The sequence below is a fragment of the Heloderma suspectum genome, chromosome 4, assembly GCF_057233095.1.
Source record: "Heloderma suspectum isolate Gila_16-S chromosome 4, 16-S_ref, whole genome shotgun sequence".
Taxonomy (NCBI): Eukaryota; Metazoa; Chordata; class Lepidosauria; order Squamata; family Helodermatidae; genus Heloderma; species Heloderma suspectum.
Window position 1 is genome coordinate 174,142,438 of NC_139461.1, and position 15,824 is coordinate 174,158,261.

At 43.0% G+C, this 15,824-nt stretch overlaps 1 long non-coding RNA gene across 1 annotated transcript in view; it reads right to left on the reverse strand.

Moving 5' to 3' along the window:
- Window positions 1-617: 617 nt before the first annotated feature.
- Window positions 618-15,824, reverse strand: part of LOC146347782 (uncharacterized) — a 28,484-nt gene continuing 13,277 nt past the window's right edge. Inside the window, exons 2-4 of the long non-coding RNA XR_014789894.1 lie at window positions 8,003-8,107; window positions 2,594-2,672; window positions 618-1,028 (exon numbers count right to left, since the gene is read on the reverse strand). This is a non-coding gene — a long non-coding RNA (uncharacterized LOC146347782). The remainder of the gene's footprint in view (window positions 1,029-2,593; window positions 2,673-8,002; window positions 8,108-15,824) is intronic.

The window sequence follows — 15,824 nt, forward strand, 5'->3', positions numbered from 1 at the left end:
GTTTCTTCCAGTTTAGGTCAGAGTTCAAATTTAGCATAGGGTGGCCATGCATCCTGCTTTCACAGAGGACAATCCTCTGTTTGAAGGTATCCTCTATTTGAAGGGCTGTCCAGTACAAGTCTAGTTTAAAGAACCCTAAGAAGGGCATCAGAGGCCTTGAAGTTGCCCATCCATAGTTAGCAACTCGACAGCAGACTGAGCAGGCACACAGTTCAGCTGGAGCTTTTCTACGGAAGGCTCTTAATTGCTGTATCTACTTGTGGGTTCCTTGAAGAATTGAGATCCAACCTGTACACAAACCGCTTTTCCACTATGTAACCTCTAGATGGCACTGTGCTACAGTGGAATAGTACAAATACACAAGTAGTTCTTTCACTTTCCGAAATAATACCCCATTTTCCACAGTGTAAAAAAAAAAAACCTAGGAAAGTTCTCTTAAAAAAAGAAGCAGCAAAACTAGAGGATCACAATGTTGTCTAAAGAACCCATAAACAACCGCGAATAAGGAATCACAAGCATATAATAAATGTCTCGTGTAGAAAAGCTCCTGGTCATAGTCTTTCCCACTATGGTGAGAGGCACTGTATTTCTATTTAAATGATAACAAAGAGCACCTTAAAGACAAACACATTTATTATAGCATAGGCTTTCATGGACTATAGTCCATTATATTAATTACTTCTAAATTCACATCAATAAAACATAAATTAGCATATGCAAATTTTATGCCAATCTATGTCCTCTTTTTGGGCAATGCGAAAGTGGCCTTCCTAGCTCAGCAGCTTCAGAATTCAAGCAATATCAAATGGGGATTTACTGTTCACCACCACCAAGCTCTCTGGCCAAAGCAGGGAACTACCAGGAAACCAACGGGACTATCAAGGAAGCTTCTTAACAGCAACAGGTCATGTAGTATTTCTTGAAGCTGAAAAAAGCTCCGAGGCGTGCTCACTGGTCTGAACAGCACAGGAAAGTACAGGTCCATGTGATAGATAGAATGCCCTTGTCCTGCTGTGAAGATTTGAGACCTACAAAGGCAAAGGGAAAAAAAGTCAGGATTAGAGGCCTGGAGTTTTCTGTTGGGAGGGGGTAACCCTGAGAGGAGTAGTTTCATTTCTCCAGTTGAGTTTCTATTTAAATTCCCCGGTAGGTTTAATTTCTTCAGGTTTGAAGCACTACTTTTGGTTGTGGAGGAGGAGGGTATATAAAGAGAGCAAGAGAAATAGTAAGATCAGAGAGACGGCCAGAGTCTGAAGAGTGAGCAAGAAGAAGCAGCCTAGACGTCTAAGGACAGCTAGGGTAAAGCAACTTGTGTTTTGCAACGTTTATTTTCTTTTAAGGCCTTTTGTATTTGTACTCAGCTCTATTGTGTAAACACCTTTAGTTGTAATTTGTTTGCCTTAAATCTACTAGTAAACTGTTGTGGTTAAACCCTATGTCTAGAATGTCAGTCACTCCACGTCTACAGCCTAAACCCCACATTTCTGGGAAGGGGAAGTTTAAAAGAAAGAAGGTGGGACTCTAGAAGAGGCAAGAGATCTTTAAGGAGTTGCTCAGGGGGTCCAAAGCATAAGGGGAACCTTCACACCTGCTCTTCACAGGAGCTGGGCCTAACAGGTGATTGGAAGTGGCAAACTCTTATTCCTTCATTCATTTCTTACATTTCTAAACTGCCCAATAGCCAAGGCTCTCTGGGCAGTTTACAAAGATTAAAAACCTAAAAATACAATATAATAACATCATATAAAACCAGTTATGTACAAAAATAAAAAAATTAAACAAACAACAGCAGCAATAACAAACAATAAATCCCAGTGCCCATTAAAAACCTTAGCTTTTGGTGTCAAACACCTGGGAGTAGAGGCCAGTCTTAACTTGGTGCCAAAAAGGTGACAATGTTGGTGCCAGGCAGCCTTCACTGGGGAGAGCATCCCACAGTGGGGGTGGGGGAGGGATGCAACACTGAGAAGGCCTCTCCCTTGTTGCCACCCTCTGAGACAACTTCATACTGGGAGAGGCCCTCCATCAGGTATAGGGTCCTGAGCTGTATAAGTCTTTATAGGTCAAAACCAGGACCTTGAATTGGGCTCGGAAACATACAGGCAGCCAGTGGAAGCAGGCCAGAATTAGTGTTATAGGTTCAGCACTTCTGGGCCCTGCAAGCAATCTGGCCACCACATTTTGCACAAGCTGCAGCTTCCAAATCATCTTCAAAGGCAGCCCCATGTAGTGCATTAAACTAACGTGGGAGTTACCAGAGTATCGACTACTTGAAGCCAGATCATCCCTCTCCAGATAGGGGCATAGCTGGGCCACCAACCGAAGCTGGTAGAAGGCACTCTGTGCCACTGAGGCCACCTGAGACTCAAGTGACAAAGATGGCTCCAGGAGGGCCCCCAAGCTATGAACCTGCTCCTTCAAAGGGAGTCCACCCCATCCAGAACAGGCTGAGTACCCTCCATCTGGCAGTAACAGCATATCAGTGTTGTCTGAATTGAGCTTCAGACACATTATATGGGTTTCTGGCCTGGTTTTCTACATGGAAACAATGTTTTGTATGGAGGAGTATTCAAAGCATTTGAGCACCTCTCACCTGCTTGAACCTTGATGCAACCTGGAAGATAAACACCTGTTGATGGACTTATCCATTCATGTCTGAAACTGCAAAAGAACTTCAAAATAAACAAGAAAAGTGTTGCAGCCAAGCCACAGTCGGAAGTAGGCCCCAATCTCTGCCTCTCTTTTAGGCACCAACTGTCTCTGGTTCCCGCCTAGATGAAGCATGCAGTGTTCAGGGCAAGGCGTTACCACCACCCGCAACCAATGCCGTGCCATTTAATTGACTTAATATTCATACCCCACTTTTCTAACAAAATAAAAACACAGATCACAGTCAAGTAATACATAAAATAATATAACAAAGCAAAACAATAAAATTGCGGGTTGTCATTAAAGCAGTTGCAACAATCATTTAAAAAGTAAAAGGAATGACATTTAACATCAGAAAATTTCATAATATTGAATGTTCTCTCTCAGCAACCTGTATCCTAGTAGGCTCCTGCATTTGAAAGATATTCTCCATTTTCTAGGAGCAGTTCTGTCAGCCAATTTTGCTTCCAACATAATTGAGCCTTTGGGATTGATCATAGCAAGACTCTCCACTTCTCTTTCCAGAAACCAATATAAATATCCTAAACTAATCAGTCTTTGAGCATTGCTGGGGTCACTCCCTCCTCCCCATTCTCTGTATATTGATTTTCTGGTCTGTTTCTACACCCTAATCTTGAGTGCATTTACTTAAACACAACAAGCCCCATTGATTTAATAACTGTGGGTAATGATTGCACACACAGACCCAGTTCGCACATCATACTGGGCAGTTTCTGGGTTGTTTAACCCAAGAATTGCGAGAGGAGTGAAGCACGTGAGCCATTACCAATTTTAATTAACAACCCAGGAATGCCCCATGTCTGGGTTGTTTCATGACATCCAAACCCAGAAATCCAGGGTTATTTATGAGTTAAACAATCCAGAATTAAGTCCAAAACAAACCATAGGTAATTGTTGGGTTAACTCTGGGTTGTTTAACCAACAACCTAGGAATTATCCAGCATGACGTGCAAACCAGGTCACAATGGTTTTTGGTTATGGTCACAGCCAATCTGTGACCAACGATGTGTGATGTGAATGTTTTTTTCAACAAGGAAGCGTTTTCTTTGCAGAAAGTTTAGAGCACTGGAAGCAGCCCTCATTAGTCTCATGCTGTCATCAGAACATCATCACTGCCATTTTGAATCAGACAAATGGTTCATCTATCACAGCAACCCATCTACCCACAGTGGCTGCTCTAATGCCTCAGACAGGCCCACAAGCAGACGTGATGATAAGTATTCCCTTGTTGACCATCCATACTATCTGGTAATCAGAGGTATGTTGTTGTTGTTGTTCAGTCGTTCAGTCGTGTCCGACTCTTCGTGACCCCATGGACCATAGCACGCCAGGCCTTCCTGTCCTGCGCTCTCTCCCGGAGCGTGCTCAAGTTCATATTCATTGCATCCGTGATGCTATCTAGCCATCTCATCCTCTGCCGTCCCCTTCTCCTTTTGCCTTCAGTCTTTCCCAGCATCAGGGTCTTTTCCAGGGAGTTTTCTCTTCGCATTAGGTGGCCAAAATATTGGAGCTTCAGCTTCATTATCTGTCCTTCCAATGAGCAGTCAGGGTTGATTTCCTTTAGGATGGACTGATTTGACCTCCTTGCAGTCCAGGGGACTCGTAAGAGTCTTCTCCAGCACCACAGTTCGAAAGCATCGATTCTTCGGCACTCAGCCTTCCTTATAGTCCAGCTCTCACAGCCATACATTACTACTGGGAAAACCATAGCTTTGATTAGACGGACCTTTGTCGGCAAGGTGATGTCTCTGCTTCTTACTATGCTGTCTAGGTTTGCCATAGCTTTCCTCCCAAGGAGCAAGCGTCTTTTAATTTCATGGCTACAGTCACCGTCTGCGGTGATCTTGGAGCCCAAGAAAGTAAAATCTGTCACTGCTTCCATTTCTTCCCCTTCTATATGCCAGGAAGTGATAGGGCCAGATGACATGATCTTAGTTTTTTTAATGTTGAGTTTCAAACCAGCTTTTGCACTCTCCTCTTTCACCCTCAACAAGAGGCTCTTGAGATCCTCTTCGCTTTCTGCCATTAGGGTGGTATCGTCTGTGTATCGGAGGTTGTTGATAATTCTCCCGGCAATCTTAATTCCGACCTCTGATTCATCCAACCCAGCATTTCTCATGATGTACTCTGCATATAAGTTAAATAAGCAGGGTGACAATATGCAGCCTTGTCGTACTCCTTTCCCAATTTTGAACCAATCGGTTGTTCCATCTCTGGTTCTTACTGTTGCTTCTTGACCCTCGTACAGGTTTCTCAGGAGACAGGTAAGGTGGTCTGGTACTCCCATCACTTTAAGAATTTGCCACAGTTTGTTGTGATCCACACAATCAAAGGCTTTAGCGTAGTCAATGAAGCAGAAATAGACGTTTTTCTGGAATTCTCTTGCTTTCTCCATGATGCAGCGAATGTTGGCGATTTGATCTCTAGTTCCTCTGCCTCTTCGAAACCCAGCTTGTACTTCCGGTAGTTCTCGGTTCGCATACTGCTGAAGCCTAGCTTGTAGGATTTTGAGCATCACCTTGCTGGCATGTGAAATGAGCGCAATTGTGCGGTAGTTTGAACACTCTTTGGCGTTGCCCTTCTTTGGAATTGGAATGTAAACTGACCTTTTCCAGTCTTGTGGCCACTGTTGAGTGTTCCAGATTTGTTGGCATATTGAATGCAGCACTTTAACAGCATCATCTTTTAGGATTTTAAATAGCTCGGCTGGAATACTGTCATCTCCGCTAGCTTTGTTGTTACTAATGCTTCCTAAGGCCCACTTGACTTCACTCTTGAGGATGTCGGGCTCAAGTTCAGTGACCGCACTCTCATGGCTATCAGGGACATTCAGATCTTTCCTGTATAGTTCTTCTGTGTATTCTTGCCACCTCTTCTTAATCTCATCTGCTTCTGTTAGGTCCCTGCCTTCTTTGTCCTTTATCATGCCCGTCTTTGCACAAAACGTTCCCTTGAGATCTCCAATTTTCTTGAAGAGATCTCTAGTCTTTCCCATTCTGTTGTTTTCCTCGATTTCTTTGCATTGTTCATTTAAGAAGGCCTTCTTGTCTCTCCTTGCTATTCTCTGGAACTCTGCATTCAGTTGGGTATATCTTCCCCTTTCTCCCTTGCTTTTCGCTTCCCTTCTTTCGTGAGCTACTTGTAAAGCCTCATCAGACAGCCACTTGGCTTTCTTGCATTTCTTTTTCTTTGGGACAGATTTCGTTGCTGCCTCCTGAACAATGTTACGGACCTCCGTCCAGAGTTCCTCAGGCACTCTGTCTATCAGGTCTAATCCCTGAAATCTATTCCTCACCTCCACTGTATATTCATCAGGGATATGATTTAGGTCATACCTGAACGGTTTAGTGGTTTTCCCGACGTTCTTCAATTTAAGCCGAAATTTTGCAAGAAGCAGCTCATGATCTGAGCCACAGTCAGCTCTAGGTCTTGTTTTTACTGACTGTATGGAGCTTCTCCATCTTTGGCTGCAAAGGACATAATCAATCTGATTTCGATATTGACCATCTGGTGACGTCCATGTGTAGAGTCGCCTCTTGTGCTGTTGGAAAAGAGTGTTTGCTATGATCAGCATGTTCTCTTGGCAAAACTCTATTAGCTTTTGTCCTGCTTCATTTTGTACACCAAGGCCATGCCTGCCTGTTATCCCGGTGATTTCTTGACTTCCTACTTTAGCATTCCAATCCCCTATGATGAAGAGGACATCTTTTTTTGGTGTTAGTTCTAGAAGGTGTTGCAGGTCTTCATAGAACCGATCAACCTCAGCTTCTTCGGCCTCAGTGGTTGGGGCATAGACTTGAATTACTGTGATGTTGAATGGTTTGCCTTGGATTCGTACTGAGATCATTCTATCATTTTTAAGATTGTACCCCAGTACTGCTTTTCCCACCCTTTTGTTGACTATGAGTGCTACTCCATTTCTTCTAAGGGATTCTTGCCCACAATAGTAGATATGATGGTCACCTGAATTAAATTCGCCCATGCCTGTCCATTTTAGTTCGCTGATTCCCAAGATGTCGATGTTCAATCTTGCCATCTCATGTTTGACCACCTCCAGCTTACCTTGATTCATTGATCTGACATTCCAGGTTCCTAAACAATATTGTTCTTTACAGCATCGGATTTTCTTTTCACCACCAGACACATCCACAGCTGAGTGTCCTTTCGGGTTTGGCCCAGCCGCTTCACTCTTTCTGGCGCTACTTGGAAATACCCTCTGCTCTTCCCCAGTAGCATATTGGACACCTTCCGACCTGAGGGGCTCATCTTCCGGCGTCGTATCTTTTAGCCTTGTGATACGTTCCATGGGGTTTTCTTGGCAAGAATACTGGAGTGGGTTGCCATTTCCTTCTCCAGTGGACCACATTTTGTCAGAACTCTCTGCCATGACCTGTCCGTCTTGGGTGGCCCTGCACGGCATAGCTTATGGCTTCACTGAGTTACGCAAGCCCCTTCGCCACAAAAAAAAAGAGGCTGCTCACTTGGCTGTCAATGCTACTAACAATAAGTGGAGTCGTCCTTCAGGTCTTCAGCAAGTCATTTTGAAGAAACCATTTTATGCTAGTTGCCACCCAGTCCCACCGTATTGCAAGGATAAAAAAAATAATAATCCCCAAACTGAATATCCTCCAATTGACCAAAATGATGTACTACAACATAAGCAAGAAGTGTTGCTAAAAGCCTGAATAAATGAACCTACTGGAGGACTCAGCCTGTTTCTATGAAGAGGAACTCATAAGCAGAGCCTGGGTGTCAAGAGCTGACGAGGCTCAAACTGGCAGTCCCTGGGTTTCTGTGTGGGTGTGCTGTGTGTTGTTGAGACACTCAAATACTGCATGTAGCAGTGTTTGTTTAGGCAGTTGTGTATCCTTCCTGAGGCTCTGGACAAACCCCGCCCATCCAGGCTGGCTATTGGATCCTCCTGGACAGGAAGGAGTATAAGAGGGTTTCCTGTTCCACTTTAGCTTGGCATGAGCAGCAAGTTCTTATGAACATAAGAACATCCCTGCTGGATCAGACCAAGGGTCCATCTAGTCCAGCATTCTGTTTACAGAGTGGCCAACCAGCTGTTGATGGGAAACCCAGAGATTCTTCCTGAGCTCTGATGTGCCCTGTATTGCAGCCTTCTCCAATCTGGTGCCTGCAGTTGTTTTGGACTCCCATCAGCCCCAGCCAGCATGGCCAATAGTGAGGCATGATGGGAGTTGTAGGCCAAAACAACTGGAAGACAAGTTACCCTGCTTGCTTAGAAAGAGCCTGTCTGTATTTTGTTCTGCTCAGCCCTCTGAAATTGAATTCACAAAAGGGAAAATACTATACATCAGATCTATACCTTGTGTCATATCATCACGATCCCATCATGGTAACGCTATATCCCTCTTGCGCATTTATACTTCGTAGGACACACAGCGACATTTGTTGCGGCACATTGGATAACCTGGAATAGAAAGCAGGAAATAACACTACAAAATGATATATCGCATTTTGCATAAATGCCACAACAGTTATCAGTGCACTTCAATACCGCTATAAAGCAGTAGCATAGATCTAGCCCATCGTACATATATTCTCTTATGCATGCTGTGGCAATAAATTCCATAGGCTGATTATGCCTTGTGGGAAGAAATAATGTATGTTGTTTGTATGGAACATCGAGACCTTCAGTCTTAGTAGATCTTGTGCGTGTTTAAATTTTCAGTGAGTGAATACTTGTCCTCTATTCATTCTCTCCATACCACTCATGATTATATCTCTCCCTATATGCCTATCTATCCTGTCCTCCTTGGTTGTCAGAAAAGGTTGTAAGGACAATGTTTTCTTTCTTTGCCTCCTTGCCCATTCAGTATAGGAATGCCGAAGAGTGGTGGCTCGTTTTGACCTGGGATTCAGGGCATCTCTTTTGTCTCCTTGACAAGCTTCTTTAAAACCTCCTCAGTGCCTGATCATTCCCAAGCCTCTTCTGAATAAAACCCACCAGTTGAAAACCATTGACACAGAATGTGTGACGATTTAGCTGCATTTCTAACCTAGCAAAATTAGAAGATGAAAACTGAACAACAAAGCCCTTGTACATGTAAAGCATGGGAAGTTGTCTGTAAGCATTACCCAGGGCTCTTATAAATGAGGCATTTGAAATTTGATTGGGGGAAAAAACATTTAGAAAATACTCTCTGGCACAGCAATTATATTAGGGTCATAAATATCTGTTGGTGTCTTTAGCAGGAAAAATCCCTTTAGCAGGGACACAGATGCCTCAAGCCACACACACACACACACACACACATTGCTGAAAGCCTAAGTATTCAAAGTTGCTGATATGCAATAGCACAACATGCTTCCAAGATCACAATCTTTTTGCATTTCAAGTGGCTAAACATTTTCTGGTGGCATGATCTTCAAAAGCTGACAAATAACAAACTTGTGAAGGTTATGGGTAAACAGTTTGCTTGCTTATAAATCAGCTACATGAAGATGTGTGGGTAGGGCCGGCATCAAGGGTAGGCGTGGTCGGGTACCCGTCAAGTGCCCACACCACAGCAAGGGCCCACTGATGACAGCTCCTCCTCTTCCCAGTTGCAACCTGCTTATTCAGCTGTCTCTCACTCTGGCCTAGACAACTGTGGTGTTCAGAAGGAGGGCAGTAGATGCCACGGACTACTTGCCCACTGGCTCTCTGCCTGTCAAGCCAGCAAGTGGCAGCAATGTTGAGAAAGAGGAAGAGGAAAAATAGCAGCTGGTGACAATGACAGTGAGAAGACTGATCCCATCTACATGGAAATGCTTTCTGAGGCGATTCCACTTAAAACCGGATTTTCATCATTTCGGATTTGCTCATCCTATGGCACACATTGCCAACTAATACAACATATGCCTTGGGAAAAACTGCTGTCACCAGGCAAACGTCAGGAGAAACCACATTATTATTTCCTTCCTTCTTTCCCCCTCCCTGCCAAGGTTGATCCAGCTCGTTCCAAGCCCCAAAGCGCCATGGCACACCTCAAAAATAGCACCCATCCACAATCAACAAAACACACAGCTCCTGGTTGCTGCCACTGACCTCCGCCACCCAGCCTAGGGTTCGCTGAGAGATCAGTCCTGCACCGGGTAGCCCTGGCGTCATCCAGCCAAAACTTTCAGGGCGACGTGTCTGTGTGTGTGTCCGTGCGCGGGGGGGATTTGGAGACTGTAGGAAAAGGTAAAAAGATCTTCTCTCTCTCTCCTCTTCAACCGGGGGTGCGTTTTTTGTTTTTTTTTAAAGTCATAGACTTTTTAAAGTCATAGACTGTGTACGCACAGGTCCGCTGCAAAGGATAATCAGAAATTTAAAACAAAAGGCAATGTGATTCACTTCTGAGTAGACATGTTTATTTGGGCTGTTTTCAGCTAGTTGTTCCTTGAGGCCATTAATCTTATGCAAATACTTGTACTTAAGCTGAAGGGGAGATTTTAAAAAAGGAAGTCAGCAAACTGCTGATTTTCTCAGGAGTAAGCCTCATTGAAGAGAATGTGATTTACTTCTGAGCAGTTATCCATGCCAGCTAGTTGTTCCTTGAGGCAAAGAAAAAAGGCAAAGGAGAGAACCATGTCTCATTCCCCAAGCTTATTCGAAGGGGCGATCATGTGATCATGCGAAGGTACGCATTAGCAAACACACAAAAAAACCCTCTGATGGTCAGTGGAAGGTGAAACTGATAAGGGTTAACTCTTTCAATTCCTGTCAGGTCCACCCTTAGCTAATGCAACATCCCACGTAGATGGGCCCATAGACTCACTGAGGGAGGGGCCCCATTGAGGGTATCTTGCACAAGGGCCCTCAAAAACAGGGAGCAGGGACTCGCTTCCTGGAAAGATCTTTCCCATCTTTTGGGTTGGTTGCCATCAATATGCTGATTACACTGTGCTCTATATTTCACCAATGGAAGTATTGGGGTGCAGATGTCTTAGTCAAGAACCAGGGTCTGGAAAATGTGATTGAGTAGATGAGGAGAAACAGATGAAAGCTATATAGCTGCATATTTCACTCAGTAGACCTGGGCTGTTGAAGAGGTTGTGGTAGTAAGGGAACTTAACTGCATATGTGATGAGAATGCAGTGTAACAAACTTTTTGGTCAAACTTCAAAAACGTATGAAAATAACTAAACAACAAATTAATGTGTGTTGAGCATTGGGAATGTTGTCAATATTTGAGGGAGAAAATAAAAACCGTATGCATAAAGAATTATTAGCCTTTTTTATGTGGCTGCACAACTGGAAGCTGCAAGATTCTGGAAGGAAAGCTCAGAATTAGCAATAGCTCTACGGTGGCAGAGAGAGCCTCATGTGGTGCAGAGTGGTAGGTGGCAGCACTGCAACCAAAATTCTCCCCACGACCTGAGTTCAATCCCAGCAGAAGCCGGGTCTTGGGTAGCCGGCTCAGGTCAACTCAGCCTTCCATCCTTCCGAGGTCGGTAAAATGAGTACCCAGCTTGCTGGGGGAAAGGTAGTTACGACTGGGGAAGGCAATGGCAAACCACCCCACTATAGTCTGCCATGAAAACGCCAGCGTAAGTAGCATCCCTCTAGGGGTCAGTAATGACCCAAGTGCTTGCACAGGAGGAACCTTTCCTTTCCTATGGTGGCAGAGATTGTGAACAATTGTTCTAATGGAAAAACAGATTGAACAAAAACGGTCAGAAAGACAGCATAGCAATGATGAAGACCTCTAGGCAATTTGGAGGTGTTTTATACAATAAGCAAATGAAAATAAGGACAAACTGAAACCACCACCAACACATGACAATTTATGGAAATACATGTTGAGCTGAAAGAAATATAGCAACATGAGGAGATAGGTTCTCATATAATAAGGAATTCACTAATTGCAACACAGACTGGACACATCATCCATCTGTTCAAATGTTGGATTTGTTATTGTTTGTATGCTTTTATAAGTTTAGAATTAATAAAAAATATATTTTAAAAAGATGGAAGAGAAACTAGCTGAGAAGTCTGACTGTGGGAGAGGTGAGTACCTATTGCGGATGGGGTAGCTTTGACCTTGTCTGGATAGGTGCATTACCTGGGAAGGGACGCTGAAACCCTGCTTTTTATTGGAGAATCAGGTGGCAGCTGTGAGCAGGATCAAGTTATATCTGATAAGTCAGCTGAAACTTTTTCTGGGTGAATACATCATCATCTTCATCATCATCATTATCATTACAGAATAGAACACCAGAATGATATATAATAAAAACAACTTATTACAGCAGAGCAGAATAAAATACCAGCATAAAACAACATATCTAGGTTTTTTGAGCAGTGGAGCCAGCTGGAAAATGCTATCACCGTGTTCAGTATAAATGTACCCTTTTCTGTTTCTGGGTGAGCTCTGAAAAATTGGTTCTGCAAGTTTCCAATGTCTTCAGCTCATACCTGGAAAAACTGGTAATAGCTAACGTGTATTGGCTAGTTGTGACATCCTAACACACTGCTTACCCATCATTCAAATTCATCTGGAATGGCAGTTGCGAAGCCAAGCTCCTGTGGCACATGAACTTGCAGAGGCTGCTGTTAAAATCTCACATCTATCTTCACCCTTGAAGAGCAAGAAATTATCTGTGCCTTTTTAATCACTAGGATTTATTACTATATGTCACTCTACATAGGGTGACCCCTTGCCTTGAAGGTGGTTCAGAAACTCCTGCTAGCACAGAATACTGGAGCCTACCTCCTAATAGAAGGAAGGTAGTTGTTGTAACTCCCAGTTTGTGACAAACGACAGCCTTAGATTTGACACTGAAATCTCTTAATTCCCTGTGAGCTTTTCTACATGAGGCATTTATTGTGCACTTGTGATTCCTTACTCACAGTTGTTTACGGGTTCTTTAGACGACATTGTGATCCTCCAGTTTTGCTTCTGTTTTATTTCTGAACATATTACTTCTGAAAGCAAAGGAAAATGTATTTTCCTACACCCAGAGGTTATGTAGCAGAAAAGCAGAAAAGGAAAAGCTCTTTGTGTAGATCTCAGATCTCAATTCTGCAACAAAACCAAAAGTAGATACAGCGACTAACAGCCTTGTGTAGAAAAGCCCTGTATAACCGCCTCTCTGACCAGTTAAGATCAGTAGGTTGGCTGCAGTTTAGAACACCCAAGCCCAGGGAGATAAGATTAGCAGCAGGAAGGAGCAAGGCCTATACTGCAATTCCTCATTATGCACTCTCATGGTGAGATTTTTAAAGCTCCCCCTGCTTTAAAAGGAAGCCTTCCCTGATTGAATCTGTTTTCTTTTTAATTTCTATCTGCTGCTTATTGCTATACTGTTTTAATAATGCAGCCTGAATTAAGCTATTTTTATGGCTGCCCTTTTGCGTGATGTGATGTTAATTATTTTTAGGAGTTGATTTAGTTATGATATAAATATGTTATAAACCATTCTGAGTTGTGGGAAAGCTCAAAGATGTGAAGCACTGTTTTAACATCTCACCATGGAACTAGAAGGCTAGGCATCAGAAGTCCAGGAATAGGAGCCAGTGTTGACCATCCACAGCATCATGAATAGAAAGAATGAAAATAATAGGCAAGAGACAAATAGATTTTGGAATCATGAAGGTGCTTTAGGGCCATTAGTGGACAATGTTTGTGTACGAATAGGGTAGGTTGGTCACTTATGTGTTGCCAAAAAAGAAGACATGCATCACACCAAAAAAGAGGACACAGATTTGCATAAAATTTGCATATGATGATTCATATGCATAGTTGCAAATTTAGAAATAATTGCTATAATTTAAATAGAAATATAGTACATCTCACCATAATGTGGAAGACTACGACCAGATGACCTGTGCACCTGCCAGTTCAGTCTGCTGTTCAGATACTAACTGTTCGTGGGAAACAGTTCTTTATGGCTCCTTATCCTTTAACAAGATTTGGACATTAAAACAGAGGATGCCTTCAAATAGAAGACAGTTCTCTGGCAACCCTTCAAACAGAGGACTGTGCTCTGTAAAAGAGGACACATGGGCACCTAAATAATATCTTGTTCCTGAGCCAACCCAGTGGTTGTAAACCTTTCTACTTTCTGGGAACACTTTCCGCTTTAACATGGATGCAAAGAAACTTCTGAATGACTGGGTTCACAAAACATTATAACCCACACGGAAGGACTGAGTATGGATTGAATGTGTGTTCTTGTTGAACCATGGGTTGTTGTTGAAACATAGGTTATCATGTTGCCTGAATCCAGCCACACTAACAAGCCATGATTTTTTAACCATGAACAACCCATGAAGAGAACACATGATTTTTTGTTGGGTTGTAAACTGTGGGTTGTTTGTGGTAACAAACAGTGGTTTGTTAGCATGGCTGGGTTCAGACCACATGATAACCCACATTTCAACAACAACCCACAGTTCAATGACAACCCACACTCAACCGATACTCAACCCTTGAGTGTGGGTTATTATGTTGTGCAAACCCATGTAATCCCTGAATGTTGCAGAGGTTTCTGGGACATGTTTTAGGGTACAGCCAGTTTGTATGGAGCACTAGCGAAGCCTGTTCGACCTCTCCATATGAACTGTGAATGTGCCCGGCCTACAGCATACTTGACTCTCCCACATTTGCACATTGCTGGAGAGGGCTGGAAGGCAAGCTTTCTTTCAAGAAACTCTGTCCAAAAGGACAGATCTTTTCACTGAGGAACTCCTGATAGATTTTGAAGGAAACCCAGGATTCCCTGGAACACAGTTTGAAAACCACTGCATTGACATGCAACCTGTTGCCCACAGCCTGATCTGCTACAGTCCAGGGAAAGCTTTACCACTTGATTCTGTTGATTATATGAACTGGCTCTAAGGTTAGAACACATCTACCTATTTATATGCATATAGATATCTCACATGTCCAGTTTGTTTTGTAATTATGGTATTCTATTGGTTTTAAAGTTTTTATTAATGTTTTATTAAAATGTTTTAGCAATTCCCATGTATTTTAGAGAGCAATCCTATGTCCCCTAGACAGTGTCTTGGGGAAACAGGATTTTTCGGTTTCCCAGCTCCGAGCTCATAGCCAGCGCTACAAGCTCGTAACTGGGAAACCGTGCTCCCCTCCCCCACCCCCTTGTAACCGGGGCAGAGAGAACTGCGGCAACTACCCCTCTGTGTCTGTCTGTGCTCGTAACATGGAGCATGGACAGCGCAGAAAGGGGGCGTTCCCAGGGGACGGGAGGAGACCGTGGAAGCTGTTTTAGACAGCTTCCTATGTGGTCTCCAACCCCGTTCCCGCCCCATCCCCGAAGCCGTGCTCAGACACACAAAACTCAGCATCTAAGGAAAACTGCAGGGCAGCCAGAGCACGTGCTTCAGCCACCCTGCATTGGATAGGCGGTCACCTCCGTCTCCAGAGGACATTAGAGGCAGCCATCTATCTCAATAGGATTGCACCCTTAATGTATATTATAATGCATTTTAATGTATTTAATGTAAACTGCTTAGAGATATTTTAAATAAGGTCAACAGTATATAAATCTATTCAATAAATTAACATAGAAAACAGAATCGTATGCTTGTTCAACATACTGTTAATAGATATCTTCATTGAAAGTATCATATAAACTCATTGTAATCCACACAAAGTTGCTCTGAGTCCCAGCTGAATGTGTACATTTTTAACTAGTTCTCTGAGAGTTCCACCACAAATTCAGGTCTCCATTTGCTACAGCATTATAAATGTCAAACCATCTCAGCCAAAATATACATTCAGTCTCTAGGCTGATACGAATAAAACACAACGTCCTTTACATTGTTGTGTGAATCAGCCCTTATGTGTACAAAACTGGGAATGGGACACCAGCCAAAGCTTACTTCAGTATAAATAGAAAATGGAATAGCAGCAAAGGGCAAATGAGACTTAAAAAAAGAAATTTAGACTCTTGATTGTCTACAACCTGGAAAGGGAAGCTGAAGTTCACAGTCTAATCCTGTAGGTCATCTAATTACTTTTTCAATTTATTCTTAACAGCAAGGCCTGGACCTCTGTACTACTGGATGAACATCACCCTACATCACTGTCAGGAATAAAGGGAGATTTTTTCCCTATATTTATTCATTTTGCAATTTAGGAAATGATATGTATGCCACATGTATGTCTGTGACACTGAAGTCCCATCTATTT